Source organism: Malaclemys terrapin, chromosome 9, assembly GCF_027887155.1.
Source record: "Malaclemys terrapin pileata isolate rMalTer1 chromosome 9, rMalTer1.hap1, whole genome shotgun sequence".
In the NCBI taxonomy this organism is placed as follows: domain Eukaryota; kingdom Metazoa; phylum Chordata; order Testudines; family Emydidae; genus Malaclemys; species Malaclemys terrapin.
In genome coordinates this window covers 64,080,178-64,096,601 of record NC_071513.1, presented here as the reverse complement: position 1 = coordinate 64,096,601, position 16,424 = coordinate 64,080,178, and the positions used below count along the sequence as shown (strand labels likewise).

Here is a 16,424-nt window from a genome sequence, read left to right as displayed (position 1 = left end):
TGCTGTGATCCAAGTAGCCAACGCAATCGGAGACCTGCTGATATCAAGGGTAGTGACTCTGGGAAACGTGCAGGTCATAGTGGATGGCTTTGCTGCAATGGGATACCCAAACTGTGGTGGGGTGATAGGGATATGGGTTCCATCTATCTTGTCACCGGAGCACCAAGCCACTGAGTACATAAACCGCAAGGGGTATTTTTCAATGCTGCTACAAGCCCTGGTGGATCACAAGGGACGTTTCACTAACATCAACGTGGGATGGCTGGGAAAGGTACATGATGCTCGCGTCTTCAGGAACTCTGGTCTGTTTCAAAAGCTGGAGGAAGGGACTTCCTTCACGGACCAGAAAATAACCATTGGGGATGTTGAAATGCCTATAGTTATCCTTGGGGACCCAGCCTACCCCTTAATGCCATGGCTCATGAAGCCGTACACAGGCAGTCTGGACAGTAGTCAGGACCTGTTCAACTATAGGCTGAGCAAGTGCCGAATGGTGGTGGAATGTGCATTTGGACGTTTAAAAGTGCGCTGGCACAGTTTACTGACTCGGATAGACCTCAGCCAAGCCAATATTCCAATTGTTATTGCTGCTTGCTGTGCGTGCCACAATATCTGTGAGAGCAAGGGGGAGACATTTATGGCGGGCTGGGAGGTTGAGGCAAATCGCCTGGCCACTGATTACATGCAGCCAGACACCAGGGCGGTTAGAAGAGTACAGCAGGGCACGGTGCGCACCGGAGAAGCTTTGAAAATGAGTTTTTTGTGACTGGCAAGGCTACAGTGTGAAACTTCTGTGTTTCTCCTTGATGAACCCTCTGCCCCCTCTCTTCCCCCCCCCTTCCCCCCCCGGTTCACTCTACTTCCCTGTAAACCAACAACCTCCCCCTCCCTTCCCCCCATTCGAGCACCGCTTGCAGAGGCAATAAAGTCATTGTTAATTCACATTCATGCATTCTTTATTAATTCATCACACAACTAGGGGGATAACTGCCAAGGTAGCCCGGGAAGGGTGGGGGAGGAGGGAAGGAAAAGGACACACTGCAGTTTAAAACTTAAACTTTAACACTTATTGAAGGCCAGCCTTCTGATGCTTGGGCAATCATCTGGGGTGGAGTGACTGGGTAGCCAGAGGGGCCCCCCACCGTGTTCTTGGGTGTCTGGGTGAGGAGGCTATGGAACTTGGGGAGGAGGGCTGTTGGTTACACAGGGGCTGTAGCGGCGGTCTCTGCACCTGCTGCCTTTCCTGCAGCTCAACCATACGCTGGAGCATATCAGTTTGATGCTCCAGCAGCCGGAGCATCGACTCTTGCCTTCTGTCAGCAAGCTGACGCTACCTATCCTCTTCAGCCCGCGATTCAGCCTGCCACCTCTCCTCTCGTTCATATTGTGCTTTTTTTGCACTCTGACGTTGACTGCCTCCACGCATTCTGCTGTGCTCTGTCAGCATGGGAGGACATCTGGAGCTCCGAGAACATATCATTCCGAGTCCACCGTTTTCTCCTTCTAATTTCACTAGCCTCTGTGAAGGAGAAACATTTGCAGCTGGTGGAGGAGAAGGGAGAGGTGGTTTAAAAAAAACACCACATTTTAGAGAACAATGGGTACACTCACGTTAAATTTTGCTGTTCACATTACACAGCACATGTGCTTTCATTACAAGGTCGCATTTTTCCTCTTATATTGAGGGCCTGCCGTTTGGTGTGAGAGATCACTCACGCAGTGCCAGGCAACAGATTTTGGCTTGCAGGCAGCCATGGTAAGCCAGTCTTTTGGCTTTTTTTAACCTTCTTAACATGTGGGAATGGTTTCAAACAGTAGTGCCCTCATTTCCCATACCAAGCACCCATTGGGTTGGCCATTTAAAATGGGTTTGCAATGTAAAAGGAGGGGCTGCGGTTTCCGGGTTAACATGCAGCACAAACCCAACCCCCCCCCACACACACACCCAGTTTTCTGGGACGATCACATGGCTAACAGCGGGGAACGTTTATGTTCAGCCAAGCAGGAACAGGCACCTTTGAATGTCCCCTTAATAAAATCACCCCATTTCAACCAGGTGACCGTGAATCATATCATTCTCCTGAGGATAACAAAGAGAGATAAGGAATGGATATTGTCTGCATGCCAGCAAACACCAGGACCATACGCTGCCATGCTTTGTTATGCAATGATTCCAGACTACGTGCTACTGGCCTGGCATGGTAAAGTGTCCTACCATGGTGGACGGGATAAGGTAGCCCTCCCCAGAAATCTTTTACAAAGGTTTTGGGAGTACATGAAGGAGAGCTTTCTGGAGATGTCCCTGGAGGATTTCTGCTCCATCCCCATACACGTTAACAGACTTTTCCGGTAGCTGTACTGGCCATGATTGCCAGGGCAAATTAATAATTAATCATTTAAACACGCTTGCTTTTAAACCGTGTGTAATATTTACAAAGGTACACCCACCAGAGGTCCCTTGTGTGCCCTCAGGGTCTGGGAGCACGCCTTGGGTGAGTTCGGGGGTTACTGGTTCCTGGTCCAGGGTGATAAACATATCCTGGCTGTTGGGGAAACCGGTTTCTCCGCTTCCTTGCTGTGAGCTATCTTCACTGTCTTCATCATCATCTTCCTCGTACCCCGAACCCACTTCCTTGTTGCGTGGTTCTCCATTGATGGAGTCAAAGCACATGGTTGGGGTAGTGGTGGCTGCACCCCCTAGCATAGCATGCAGCTCCGCGTAGAAGTGGCATGTTTGCAGCTCTGCCCCGGACCGTCCGTTTGCTTCTCTGGCTTTGTGGTAGGCTTGCCTTAGCTCCTTAATTTTCACGCGGCACTGCTGTGCGTTCCTGTTATGGCCTCTGTCCTTCATGGCCTTGAAGACCTTTTCTAATATTTTGCCATTTCGTTTACTGCTACGGAGTTTAGCTAGCACTGATTCATCTCCCCATATGGCGAGCAGATCCTGTACCTCCCGTTCTGTCCATGTTGGAGTTCTTTTGCGATCCTGGGACTCCATCATGGTTACCTGTGCTGATGAGCTCTGCGTGGTCACCTGTGCTCTCCACACTGGGCAAACAGGAAATGAAATTCAAAAGTTCGCGGGGCTTTTTCTGTTTACCTGGTCAGTGCATCTGAGTTGAGAGCGCTGTCCAGAGCGGTCACAATGAAGCACTGTGGGATAGCTCCCGGAGGCCAATAACGTCGAATTCCTTCCACACTACCCCAAATCCGACCTGCAAAGGCCGATTTTAGTGCTAATCCCCTCGTCGGAGGTGGAGTAAAGAAACCGGTTTAAAGGGCCCCTTAAATCGAAAGAAAGGGCTTCGTTGTGTGGACGAGTCCAGGCTTAATTCAATTTAACGCTGCTAAATTCGACCTAAACTCGTAGTGTAGACCAGGCCTTAGTCTCTCCACTAGAACTGATAGTATCAAATATTTTAACATGTATGCTTTCTCAAGTGACATGATTTTTTTGTCACATAAAGCAAACTAAAATGGAAGCAGATGTGTCCTAACTTTATTTCTACTTTGATTGGAGTGAACATTGGTTGTGATCAATCATAAGATTGAAAGAGGTCTTTATTTCCATGTGCCTTTGGTTTCCCACCATGTGCTTGATCACTTGAAATACCAGTTTTAGTGTTTAAAACTGCTCTTTGGGGACTGAAATGCTTGGGGGCATGGAACAGAACATGGTCTCTCAAATCTCTAGGTGACCAGTTCAAATCAACCCCAACCTGGTAATGACCACAAGTCATGGCCACTTATTAACTGTGAAAATGAAAAATAGGTGCTGGTCTCAAATCAGTTTGTAGTAGGTATGTATCTAATATCAGAATTCACACCTTTTTGTCAGGTCAGCAGCGTGGTCAAAGATTGAATGGCAAGGAGATGGAACTACCTGTGGAGGGCCAAGTCAGAACTGAGGTTCACTGGTCAGGAAATTTAGTGGTCTTATGCTTAGTTGTTTTAACAAAGCAGAGCTCAGATTTTTCTGGGTAATCTGCTGCAAATTGACTTTAAAATAATCTAGTGTCCCTAAATGAAGAAAGGACAGCAAACCTATTATTTCTTTTTTCCTTTGCAGATCATCTTTTAAAACAGACTTTGGTTGCAACTTCTCAGAGCACAGCCTTGCAGAGTAAACTAATAGTATTCCCTATTCATATGACTTTATAGACTTCCTGGAAAGATTAGCGGTGTGTGGGTATTTAGACTCTTATTTAGGAAGGAATCTTCAGACCAGGCTGCATTTATGGAACACTTTCTATCCAAATTACTGAATTTCAGTAAAGGGAACTATTTAGTAGGGAGAAATTACTAGATTACTTTTGGGATGCACAGTGCCAAAGGAAATAATAGTGGCACTATTATTGTTTCATTTCTGATATGTTGAACTCAGACTAGGTTTTGGCAGCTGTCAGAAATAAAATATACTGTATATACTCGTTCATAAGCCGAATTTTTTTAGTAAAAAAGAGAAGCACCAGAGAAGGGGGTCAGCTTATGAACGGGTATAGAGAGGGAGAGGTGGGACATAGCGCCGCTCCCCCCCCCCCCCCCCCCAACAGAGGGAGCAAGGAGAGGCAGCAGAGCCAGAAGGGAAAAGACGGGGCCAGAATCTCTCCGCTTCTGGCCATGCTGCTCTCCCCCTAGCCTCCGAAGCAGCTGCAGCCTCTCCATCGGTTCAGTGAGGGTGCATTTAGTCTCCATCTCAGCGATATGTCTACCAGTAGATAGATTTTCTGTCTTTTTTGCATCCCTTGGTATCTAGTGTGTGTGGTGTTTTTTTTTTTTTTTTAAAGAGCATTGTTCATATGTATCTTCCTGTGTGTGATCCAGGTCCTCACGGGCCCTGAATTTGGTTTTGTACTGTTTAATGGGTTTCCCATTGAACCTTTAGCAACAACTTACTTATCTTTGCTATCAAATGAAAACTGCATTTCTGGTAGCAGTTACTTCTGTGTGAAGCATGTTGGAGCTCCAGGCACTGTTAGTTGTGACCCCCCATTTCATGACCTTTCACAAAAACCAGGTTTCTCTTAGGTCATATCCTAACTCTATGCCTAAGATTGTATCTCTTTCACCTCAATCAGATCATTCATCTTCCAGTGGTTTTTTTTGGAAACCTCGTTCCAGCAAACCCAAGAGAAGCTTCTTTCTTTGCACATTTGGAGGGCTCTCTATCCTTTTATCCGGACAACAGTCTTCTCAGATCATCTGCTAGACTTTTTCTAGACTTCGGTGAAAGGAGTAAAGGGCAACCGATTACAACCAGTGTATATCTCACTGGCTATCTTACTATATCCAGCTCTGCTATAATCTAGCAAAGGTTTCTCCTCCAAGAGTAATAGCGCATTCCGTTTGGTCAGCCATCTTGAGTAACAGAGTGATGATGGATATTTTGTGTGGTCATTGGTACTTACCTTTTCCAGACAATATGCTGTCACTGAATCTTCCCAGGACAATGCCAACTTCAGAAGTCAGCACTGCCATCTCCCTTCAAGTAATCTGACGTCCCACCACCCTCAAGAAAACCGCTTATGAGTGAAATGTATATGTGCCCAATCAGTTGAAGGAGGAAAAAGGTTATCTATCTGTGCAGTAACAGTTGTTCTATGAGATGTGTTGTGCAACCCTCTCACCTCCCCCACTACTTTAGGTATTAGTTAGCGGTGCGAAGGAATGGAGAATGAGGTGGTGGCCACAACTCTTTTATGCCCTCAGCTCTGTGTGCACAAGACTGGCAGGGGCATATGCGTTACCTAATGGTACTTCTGGCAAAAGTCCTTTCCTCACGTGCATTGGACACAGACACATCTACAGTGCAATGTGCACAATAAATCTCAAAGAACAGTTATTGTACAGGTAGGTGTGATGGGTTCGGTCACAGAGACCCCATTGAGACTGTCACCTGATGTGCTGAAACTACCTCTGAGCCCATTTTCCCTGATGGCTTGGGACTCCAGAACCCTGCCTTGTTGAGCCAGACATGCTAGTCTGCTGCAACACAGATCCAGGTCTGAACCATGCCCCCAAAGCTGCAGGCTTTAACAGAAAACCACTCAGCAGGTACTCCTGTCTCCAGCACCCAACACCCAGTTCCCAATGGAATCCAAACCCCAAATCTGTTTTACTCTGTATAAAGTTTATACAGGGTAAACTCCTAAATTGTCTGCCCTCTATAACACTGATGAAGAGAGATGCACAGCTGTTTGCTCCCCCAGGTATTAATCACTTACCCTGGATTTATTAATAAACAAAAGTGATTTTATTAAGTATAAAAATAGGATTTAAGTAGTTTCAAGTAATAACAAACAGAACAAAATAAGTTACCAAGCAAAATACAACAACACACGCAAGTCTAAGCCTAATACACTAAGAAACTGAATACAGGTAAATCTCACCCTTGGAGATGTTCCAGTAAGCTTCTTTCATAGATTAGACTTCTTCCTTGTCTGGGCCCAATCCTTTCCCCTGTATAGTTCTTCTTAGTTCCAGCTCAGGTGGTAACTAGGGGATTTTTCCACCCCCTTTTATATCTTTGGCACAAGGCAGGAATCCTTTGTGTGTCTCTCTGGGTTTCCACCCTTCCTTCTAAATGGAAAAGCACCAGGTTTAAGATGGATTCCAGAATCATGTGACATGTTCACATGTCCCGTGAGACTTCATTACTCACTGGCTGGCACCAAGGTATATAGGAAGGCTTACAAGTAAACCAGAGCCATTTACAACCAATTATTCTAGTTAGTGGGAGCCATCAAGATTCCAAGCCACCATTAATGGCCCACACTTTGCATAGTTACAATAGGACTTCAGAGTAATACTTCATATTTCTAGCATCAGATACAAGAATGATACATTCATACAAATAGGATGAACGCACTCAGTAGATTATAAGCTTTGTAATGATACCATACAAGAGACCTCTTGCATAAAGCATATTCCAATTACATTATATTTACACTCATAAGCATATTTCCATAAAACATACGTAGTGCAATTTATTTTCTTCAGCAACATGGTGTGACATACTAGAGGCTCTATGACATTGAAAAAAGCTGGGGGAGTAGAAGAGAAGAAAGAAGCTGAAGATTTTGATACTTGATGCATTTAAGGTGACTTTACACTTCTTAGTGGGTACTCAAATTCTTCATTCCCCATAACAGCAACCAAGGTCAGTGATTAGCTGCCCAATTGCACTTCGCATTTATATCCAAAGCTATGTCCAACAATGATGGGGTTAGCTATTGATGTTTCTGCTGAAGTATCAGCAGCGGAATAGTTGTTTTTTGGTATTTAAATTGTACTTGTCAGAGATAAAACCATACTGATGGATAGCAGCAGTTCACATTTTTCTGAAGTATTTCATGCTGTTAAACTGATGTATACCTGAATCTACCTTTAGTGCACATTTTGAAAGTTATTTTAACAACCATAATGGTTACATATGAAAACTTGATTACTAGAGTGCAGTTATAAGCAACTTCACAAAAAAGGATAATTATAGTAATTTTTGTGTCCAAATAATCAAGTTATTTGGTCTTGCTGTTTAGCTCTTCTAATGTGTTTTTATGTACATCAAACCCACACAACATAAAGAAAATTAGGGAACTAAACATGCAGTATGTTAACTGAAATGTGGTGAGGAAGTGAAAATCAGTGTGTTAGTCTATATTACTCAGCTTTTTCCATCTGGAAGAGATTTCAGGGAACAGAAAGTAGGAATAGCTTCATTTTGAAAAAAGTTAGCATGTAATGGGTAAAATATTTGCAGAACTACAGATGAAGCAAGTAAACTGGGGCAGGGTCTCTGATGTAGCATAGGACCTAATCCAAAACTCACTGACATAATACAGAAAAACTGATGACTGCTGTGGGCTTTGGATTGGGCCCCTCGTGAGGAGACTGCAATAGAAAGTTAACTCTCTTTTTCCCTCCCTCCCCCAAAAGGTCACAAAATAGTAGAGATAGGAAATATATTGGAGGTATATTAAGCAATAAGTATGTTCACGTGGTATAAAAGTACTTCCTTTAAACATGTGAAAGAGGGAACTACAGGAAAAAGAACAATTCTTGCCTGACTTCAGTGTGTGGTTATGGTCAGAAAAGTGACTGTTTAAAATGGTGTTTTTACTCACCAGGTTTTATCCATGTGTATACAGTCATACTTTTTGTTTGCTTTAACAACAGATATGATATTTTAGAACTGCAGAACTGATAAAGCTCTGAGAGAGTGAGCAGGATTCTTCTATGACTTAGGTCAAGACCTAGAATTTGCTAGTGTTTCATTTGTAGCATCTTTATTACTGATGGTGATACATAGATCAGAAAAAACAACAACTTGACTTTCAGTTTACAGGTACATTTTGTTAGGCTGGCTGTTTAAAATCTTTTCTTCTTTCCTCTTAAAATTGTGGATTTCTATTTTAAATAGATTGGGACTTCTAGACATTCTTGAAATAGTGATTTTTATAAAAGTCTGCTTTTCAGTTGTGGTGGAATTAATATTTTTTTCCTTACAATTGTGATAGACTCTTTAGCATACTTTAGTATTTCAGGAGTTGAATTTTAATAAATGGAATTTATTAGCTGGCAAAAATTACATTATTTCCTGAAACTTAAACACTTTTTAGATCTTTTCTTTTTGGCTCCAGAGTAGTTTACTGTGTCTGTATTTAACTTTTCTCCCTTAGATTTATTTTTTGCTTAACTTTCACAATGGCTTAATAGGGGGGAGGAGGGACTGCAGTGAGGCTACTACTGCTCTTGCTCTCTAGGCAAAAGTGCTGGTTGTAAATTCATACAATCTGTTGGATTGTAGCAGAACCTGTTTGAAAGCTCTGCATTAGCCTGATAAAGGGCCTTTATCGTTTGAAAGCTTGTTGGTGCAATAAAAGGTAATGTGTGATAATACTTATCTGCAGGTCTTCAACAGCACTTGCATTTAATCCTGTAGTGTAATTAATAGCATGCCCATGTCTTCAAGACTTGAGACCCTAGGACAGGGGTAGGCAACCTATGGCACGTGTGCCAAAGGCAGCATGCAAGCTGATTTTCAGTGGCACTCACACTGCTCGGGTCCTGGCCACCAGTCCGGGGGGGCTCTGCATTTTAATTTAATTTTAAATGAAGCTTCTTAAACATTTTTAAAAACCTTATTTACTTTACATACAACAATAGTTTAGTTATATATTATAGACTTATAGAAAGAGACCTTCTAAAAATGTTAAAATGTATTACTGGTACGCGAAACCTTAAATTAGAGTGAATAAATCAAGACTGAGCACACCACTTCTGAAAGGTTGCTGACCCCTGCCCTAGGAATTTGTGTGTTTTGTTTTGTTTGGAAAGGTATCTGGAAATTCCAAAAAACATAAAACAGTAGGTATGTTCATCTGGTACTTACTTGAAAATGTTAACTAAGTAGTCCAGATCAGTTTGGCGTCACAAATTTTAACTTGCGTACTCAGAGAAAAGTTGTTCTTGTTTGAAGAAGGCAGCCAAAATTCCAAAACATGCATGTAGCAGTATGCTCACAAAATAGCAGTCACAATGAAGAATTGTGGAAAGTCATCAGTTATAGTCAATCATGTACCTTTACTTGTGAACTACACTTCTTCAAACACATCAAAGGCACTTGCTCTTATGGAACACGAAGGTCATTTAGGACTTCTCTAGTTATTTTATGTGTTTTATTTTTAATTGAGTTTGTTCCTCTGACTATTGTAATTGTGTCTAATAATGATAGGTGCAAATGTAATTATGAATAAATAAAAAGCAAATTAAAAGAAACCCTGATCTATCAGAGCTCAAAAAATCTTTTAATTTTGTAAAATGGACATATACATCATGAAACTTCTTTCTGGTTATGTAATTTAAATGGCTCCACAGTCTTTCTCAGGCCTAGAACATCTATCCTAAATCTTCAATAATGAGTTGTCTTTAGGGTGGATAATTTTGTTTAATTTAAAAAATCAGATTATTTTACTTAAATCACTTTTTAAAAATTTAAATTAAAACCTATTTGAAATTGACAACTTATGGTAAAGCCTAAATGTATTATAATCTATTTAAATAATTTAAAGTAAATACAAAAAAATATTAAGCCATACATGTTTGCTGCCAATTTTTAAAGAACATCAGATCACTAATGTGTTGGAAGTCTCTGGCTAAATAGCTGGAACCAGCAATTGCTGAAGTGCTAAATCAGCTTTAAACAGCAGTGAACTCTTCTGCTGGTGCAGAGGAGTAGTTTATTCACCTAGTTTAACCCAATGACTAGTTTGTTCAAAGTTAAGAGACAAATTGGGAGTTGAAAATGCAGGAAAGCTTGTTTTCCTCTTGCAATCTATGAATAAAAACTAAATGTGAGAGGATGAGATCTACTAGTTCTAATTACAGCTGTGGTGGAGCTACAGGACCTCTGTGTGCATATGATTCTGATCTCCTAATCAGGATCGTCTCTGAGATTATCTTTCTGTGAGCCCCTCTCTTTGGGTTTATGATGGGAGGGGAGTAACTGGCTTCATATTACCATACACGTTTTTTTAAAAAAGTTGTTAAATATGGATTAATTACCAACTCAGAAAAGTGTTTCCTCAAATGTTCTCTTAATTTATTTAATTTAGCATGCTGGTGCAGCTACGCAGCCTGGTGTGTTGGGGTTGGAGCCAAGGCTCTGCCCAGATCACACAACAGCCCACCCACCTAGAGGAGGTGATGTTCCTTTACACTCTTGTGTTCCATCAAGGGGAGGGTGGGAGGAAATGGAAAATTACAATAGTCATAGGAACCACAAGAGGTAAAATAGTGGGGGAAATCTGTTCAACATCTTGGATGTCTGTACGCAAATACAGGGAATATGGAGAATACATAAGCTAAATTATGACTTGACGGAATAAATCTCATGACTGGAATATTGGTGTAGTGGGGTATATTCTTCAGGAAAGACAGGCAGGGGAAAAAAAGGTGTTGCATTAAACATCAAGAATATGCATTTGTTCTGAGGTCTAGAAGGTGGTAAGAGACTGACCAGTTGAAAGTGTCAGGGTAAATGTAAATAGGGGAGGGGGAAAGAAACCGGGGTGATGTCATAGTAGACATCTGTTGTGGATCACCAAATCAAGAGAACAAAAATATCCAAAACAAGACCTGGTAGTAATGGAGGACTTTTAACTACCCAGACATGTATTAGTAAAGTTGTACAAACATACAAAATATCCAGTGACTTTCTAGAATGTACTGGGGACAACTTCTTGTTTCAGAAGGTGGAGGAAGTAAACTGAAGGACAGCTATTTTAGACTTGATTCTGACTAATCGGGAGGAATTGATAGTGAATCTGAAAGCCAACGATAATAAGGGTGAAAGTGATCATGAAATGATAGATTTCATGGTTCTAAGGAAAGGAAGGAGTGAAAGCTGCAGAATAAGGACAATGGAATTAAAAAAAGCAGATTTCAACAAACTCTGAGAACTGTTAAGTAAGGTCCCCATGGGAAGAAAAATCTAAGGGAAAAAGGGAGTTCGGAGACCTGGTATTTTTTCATGATAATATTAAAGGCACAGCAGCAACCAATCTCCATGCGAAGGAAAGATAGGCAGAATAGTAAGAGACCTATATGACTCCATAAGGAGCACTTTAATAATATGAAAATCAAAATGGAATCCTACAAGAAGTGAAAATGTGGACCAATTGCTAAGGATGAATGCAAAAGAATAGCACAAACATATAGGGACAAAATCAGAAAGGCTAAGGTGCAAAATGAGTTACCCTTTATGTCCCTGGCTAAGTGTAACAAGAAGAGGTTCTATAAGTATATTAGGAGTAAGAGAAAGTAGAGGACCTATGCTTTCCTTTGACTTAGCATGGAGAAGAGGAGCTGATAATGGATGACACCAAAAAGGCTGGGGTGTTCAATGTGTATTTTGCTTCAGCCTTCACTAAAAAGGTTAATGGTGACCAGATGCTTAACACAATTAATATTAACAACATGGGTGAAGGAACACAAGCCAGAATAGGGAAAGAGCAGGTTAAAGAATATTCAGATAAGTTATATGTGTATTCAGATCAGCATGGCCTGATGAAATTAATCTTAGCATATTTAAGGAACTAGCTGAAACCACCTCAAAACCATTAGCGATTATCTTTGAGAGCTCATGGAGGAGGGGTGAGGTCCCAGAGAACTGGAAAAGACAAACATGATTCCTACATTGAAAAAGGGGAACAGTCATCTTAATTTTGATATCTGAACAATACACGAACAAATTATTAAAGAGTTAGCAAGCACCTAGAGGATATTAGAGTTTTAAGTAATAGCCAACATGAATTTGTCAAGAACAAATGATGCCAAACCAATCTAATTTCCTTTGACAGTTATTGACCCAGTGGATTTGGGGAAACAGTAGATGCAGTGTATCATGATTTTAGTCAGGCTTTGGACATGGTCCCACATGACATTCTCATAAACAAACTAGGGAAATGTGGTCTACATGAAATTACTATAAGGTGGGTATGCAACTAGTTAAAGACACACTCAAAGAGTAGTCATCAATGGTTTGCTGTCAAACTGGGAGGATTTGTCTAGGGGGGGCGGTCCCGTGGGGTCTGTCCTGATTCCAGTATTTTGATCAATGACTTGGATAATGGCATGAAATATTCTTATAAAGTCTGCAAATGACACCACCTTGGGAGGGGTCATTTGCACTTTGGAGGATTAGATTAGAATTCAAAAGGGCATTTGTTGATAAATTAGAGAATTGGTCTGAATTCAACATGATGAAAATCAATAAAGACAATAGCAAAACACTGCACTTAGGAAGGAAAAATCAAACACACAACTACAAAATGGGGAATAACTGGCTAGTCAGTAGTACTGCTGAACCTCCAGATCCTTTTATAGTGGATCACAAATTGAATGTGAGCCCACCCCGGGACTGAAGCCCAAAGCCTGAGCCCCACTGCCCTGGGAAGGTGGGATCTCACTGGCTGCCTGCTCCTCCTGCATTGTGCCCCAGGTGTCTCCAGAGGGGGGCAGGACCCAACCCTGCTGGTGGCCCCAGCAACCAACACCAAGGCTGTGCATCCAGGAGCAACAGGGAGAGGGAAGGGCTGTTACTTTGCCCCCTCCCTGCCAATCAGAACCCAGGAGGCTGTGGCTGCAAGAAAAGCCCCTGGTGGCCTCATGCAGCCATGGAGGCTGCATTTGAGAAATGCTGTACTAGACTTTGTGACATAAATATTCTCGTATAGTAAGTGAAAAGAACGGAAATGTGCTGATCAATTTGTGGTATTTCTTCGAAAATTTATGGAGCACATAAAATGACAAATTGTTTAGATTTTAATTTTTTTAATTACATTATGTCGAGAATTACTCAGCTTTTTTTGTTTTTGCTTTGGTTTTTAAGGTCACTTTTGGATCATCACAAAGTCTTCAGAGAAAACAGTAGTGATTACAAGGAAACGATGCTTAACAAAAACAAGTTCATTGTCAAGTAACACTCAAACAGGAGCACATCTCTGAAGTAAGTATCACTGTGAAGTCTTTTTCTTTAATTGTTTGTTTTTTAAAAAATCTTGACTATGGCAGTTTAATGTGTCATTAGTGTGGGAGCGATGTTCTACAAAATACTACAGATGTCAAATGATCTACATGTCAGAGTACAAAAGCACCTTTAAAATATTTTTATAAAATCATTGGAGAGGACACTGCTATCTCATAGAGTGAGAGAGCTGCTGCTTCTGTCTAAGCTCCCAGGCATTTTTTGTGTGTGTAATTGTGAACAGGTAGTGGTCTGAACAAGACATGATTGCTACATGCCTAAAACCTGTTGATCATAATAATAACTCCGCCTGCATCAGATCTTGAATTTGAAGCTGTAATACTTACACCATAAACTACAGTTTTCCCTAATGATACATATGTTCCACTTCTTGGCAACATGGGAAATAAAATAGTATTAAAAAACACTGGATAGTAAAGTATGAATTGTGAATCCTGGGTGGTTTGCTTATAGAACTGGCAACATACCAGCCTCTGCAGGTTCACTTAGAGATTCATTTTTTTACTTTTTGTTTTTCAAACGTGACCTGAGGTTCATAAATATAATAGAACCCAACCCAACCTGATATCCAGCTGGTTTTGGATTGTATGTGGCTATTTCAGAGCCATAGTCACCAGCATAATCTAAGATGAAGTGATCCAATTTGTATTTATAGCTGTCATTTGTAACCACCCTGTTTAGTATTTCATTAAGTATTGTTCCATTTGAGAGACCCTTTGGATTGCTGACACCTTAGGTACATACCATTAATGCTTTCCATGCTTTAGTAACAATATTTGATGGAAGCACAATATTACTGCTTCATCTTACTACATTTGCATGATGTTTTATGAAGTCACTTTTTGTATTCTATGTTGTTTCTAGTCCGTGTTCATTGCTATACAAAACTCTAGCTATTAATAGTCTAGGTATAACAAAATTACTATTCTATTGTACTAAAAGGCAAGGAGGACAGACTGGGGTTATACTTCCTGTAAAGTAAGTCAAGGTTAATCCTAAAGAAAATAGTGTTGGCGAACCCCTAAAAATTGCCCGAGTGGTTTCCTAAGTGCAGGAAAAATTTTTAGACAGATCAAATTGTTCTGTACATCTTAATGAATGATCTATAGTTTGAGAATTGGACTGCATTTTTGCAAATGAAGAGATATTGATAGGCTATTGGATAACCTTTTTCTTACATACAAAAAACTGTTAGGTTTGCAAAGTCAAACATTCAAAGTTAGGAAATGTCAGAATTAAGATTGCTTGGGAACACGTAATTTGTCCCTCTTGCACATATGCATTAGAATAGTCTCACTCAATATTACATATAAAGTATATACCAGATATAGAGCCCGTGTCCTGGTTCCCAGTCCAGTGCCTTGACCATGAGAGCATCTTTTCTCTTTTTGCATTCCTTTGTTTCATTCACTGTCCATTCTGTGCAATAAAAGATGTAGGGGCCCTGTATATCTTTCAGACATCTGTTAGTTGGTACTGGGGGATCAATTCCCTGCTCCACCATAAACTTCCTGTGTAACCTTGGGCAAGTCACTTAGGGCTAGAACCACAAAGGTATTTAGGTGCCTAACTTCCATGGTTTTCAGTGGCAGTTAGGAGCCTACATGCCTTTCAGGATGTGAGCCTTAGTTCCTCTTTGTCTCAGTTCCTTATTGGTAAAATGTGAAATCATATTACTTCCCTATCTCACAAGGGTGGTGAGATTATATTAAAGATTGGAGTGCTCAGGTATTATGGTATGATAGAGGCCATATTAAGATCTAACAAATGTGATCATGTATTTAAAGATAGTGTAAAATAGAAGAGAAATATAGAAGAATTTATATAGTTTTAGTGCTTGATTGTGATCTCATTATTAAGCACATGAAATTAGTCCTGAATTACACAGGTGTAAGCAAGAGAAGAATCTGTCCATTAAATTTTAAGGAAAAAACCTTGGTTTTAGCTTGTGGCAAAAGAGCATTTTGGAATGTCTGTTAATTGCCAAAGGGAAAATTACTCCTCTCTTTTTAACTATGGTACTTCACATAAAGGAGATATGTAGACAGTCATAATTTGGGCATAAAAATGTCTATGCAGATTACTGCCAGACAAGACTGCACTTTTCCTACTCAGTATTTTTTTTCTAATCAAAACCAGAGACAAATACATTGAGCAGTTGAAGTAACATTCTTATTTTCATTCTAACATTTTATTCATTTTGTTTTCTTTTTGTGGGCAAAAAATAAGTGATTTTGATACAGCCAAGAGAATTCGAGAACCAAAATGCATAAAAAAAATATTTAAAAAAACTTGGGGTCAGATCCTCAGCCATTGTAAATCAGTATGCAGAGGTTTACACCAGTTACTGGTCTGGCCCATTATGTTAACTGAACAGTACAGATTTAAAAGGACTTGAGAAGTCATGTATTCTGACCATTGGTTCATTCAGTCTCAGAAACAAGGTCTGGTAACACAGATGATAATAGGGAGGCTAACGTTAGAGCAGATATTATTTCTCATTGAAATCTTTGTCCTTTATTAGTTTCACGTTGGGTAAAATAAGAGGAAAACATCTAGCAAATTAGCAACTTAATGAAATATTGCCTGTTTCCCACTTACAGCCTAGTTTTGGCAAGCTTGTTCTGACTCCAGAAATAATTGATTTTTTTCTGTTTAGTGAGTTCAGAATTCAATCATTCCTAGTAGTAAGATAACATTGGAAAAGTTTACCATGGGAAGTGTTGAACTCACCATTGCTTGGAGTCTTCAAGACGAAATTAGATCTTTATAAAAGACATTCTTTAATCTTCAATCCAGGCTTTGTTCTGCAATAGCTGCTGCTCCTACGCAGAGTGGGTGCTGACAATAGAGTTGAAATTGCTGACCAGTTTCCCCC

At 40.6% G+C, this 16,424-nt stretch overlaps 1 protein-coding gene across 6 annotated transcripts in view; it reads left to right on the top strand.

Moving 5' to 3' along the window:
• PIK3CB (phosphatidylinositol-4,5-bisphosphate 3-kinase catalytic subunit beta) overlaps nucleotides 1–16,424 on the top strand; it is a 210,790-nt gene that overhangs the window by 60,698 nt on the left and 133,668 nt on the right. For all 6 annotated transcript variants that reach the window (XM_054040185.1, XM_054040186.1, XM_054040187.1 and 3 more), the window contains exon 2: nucleotides 13,391–13,507. The gene's annotated coding sequence lies outside the window, so the exon portion shown is untranslated. The remainder of the gene's footprint in view (nucleotides 1–13,390; nucleotides 13,508–16,424) is intronic.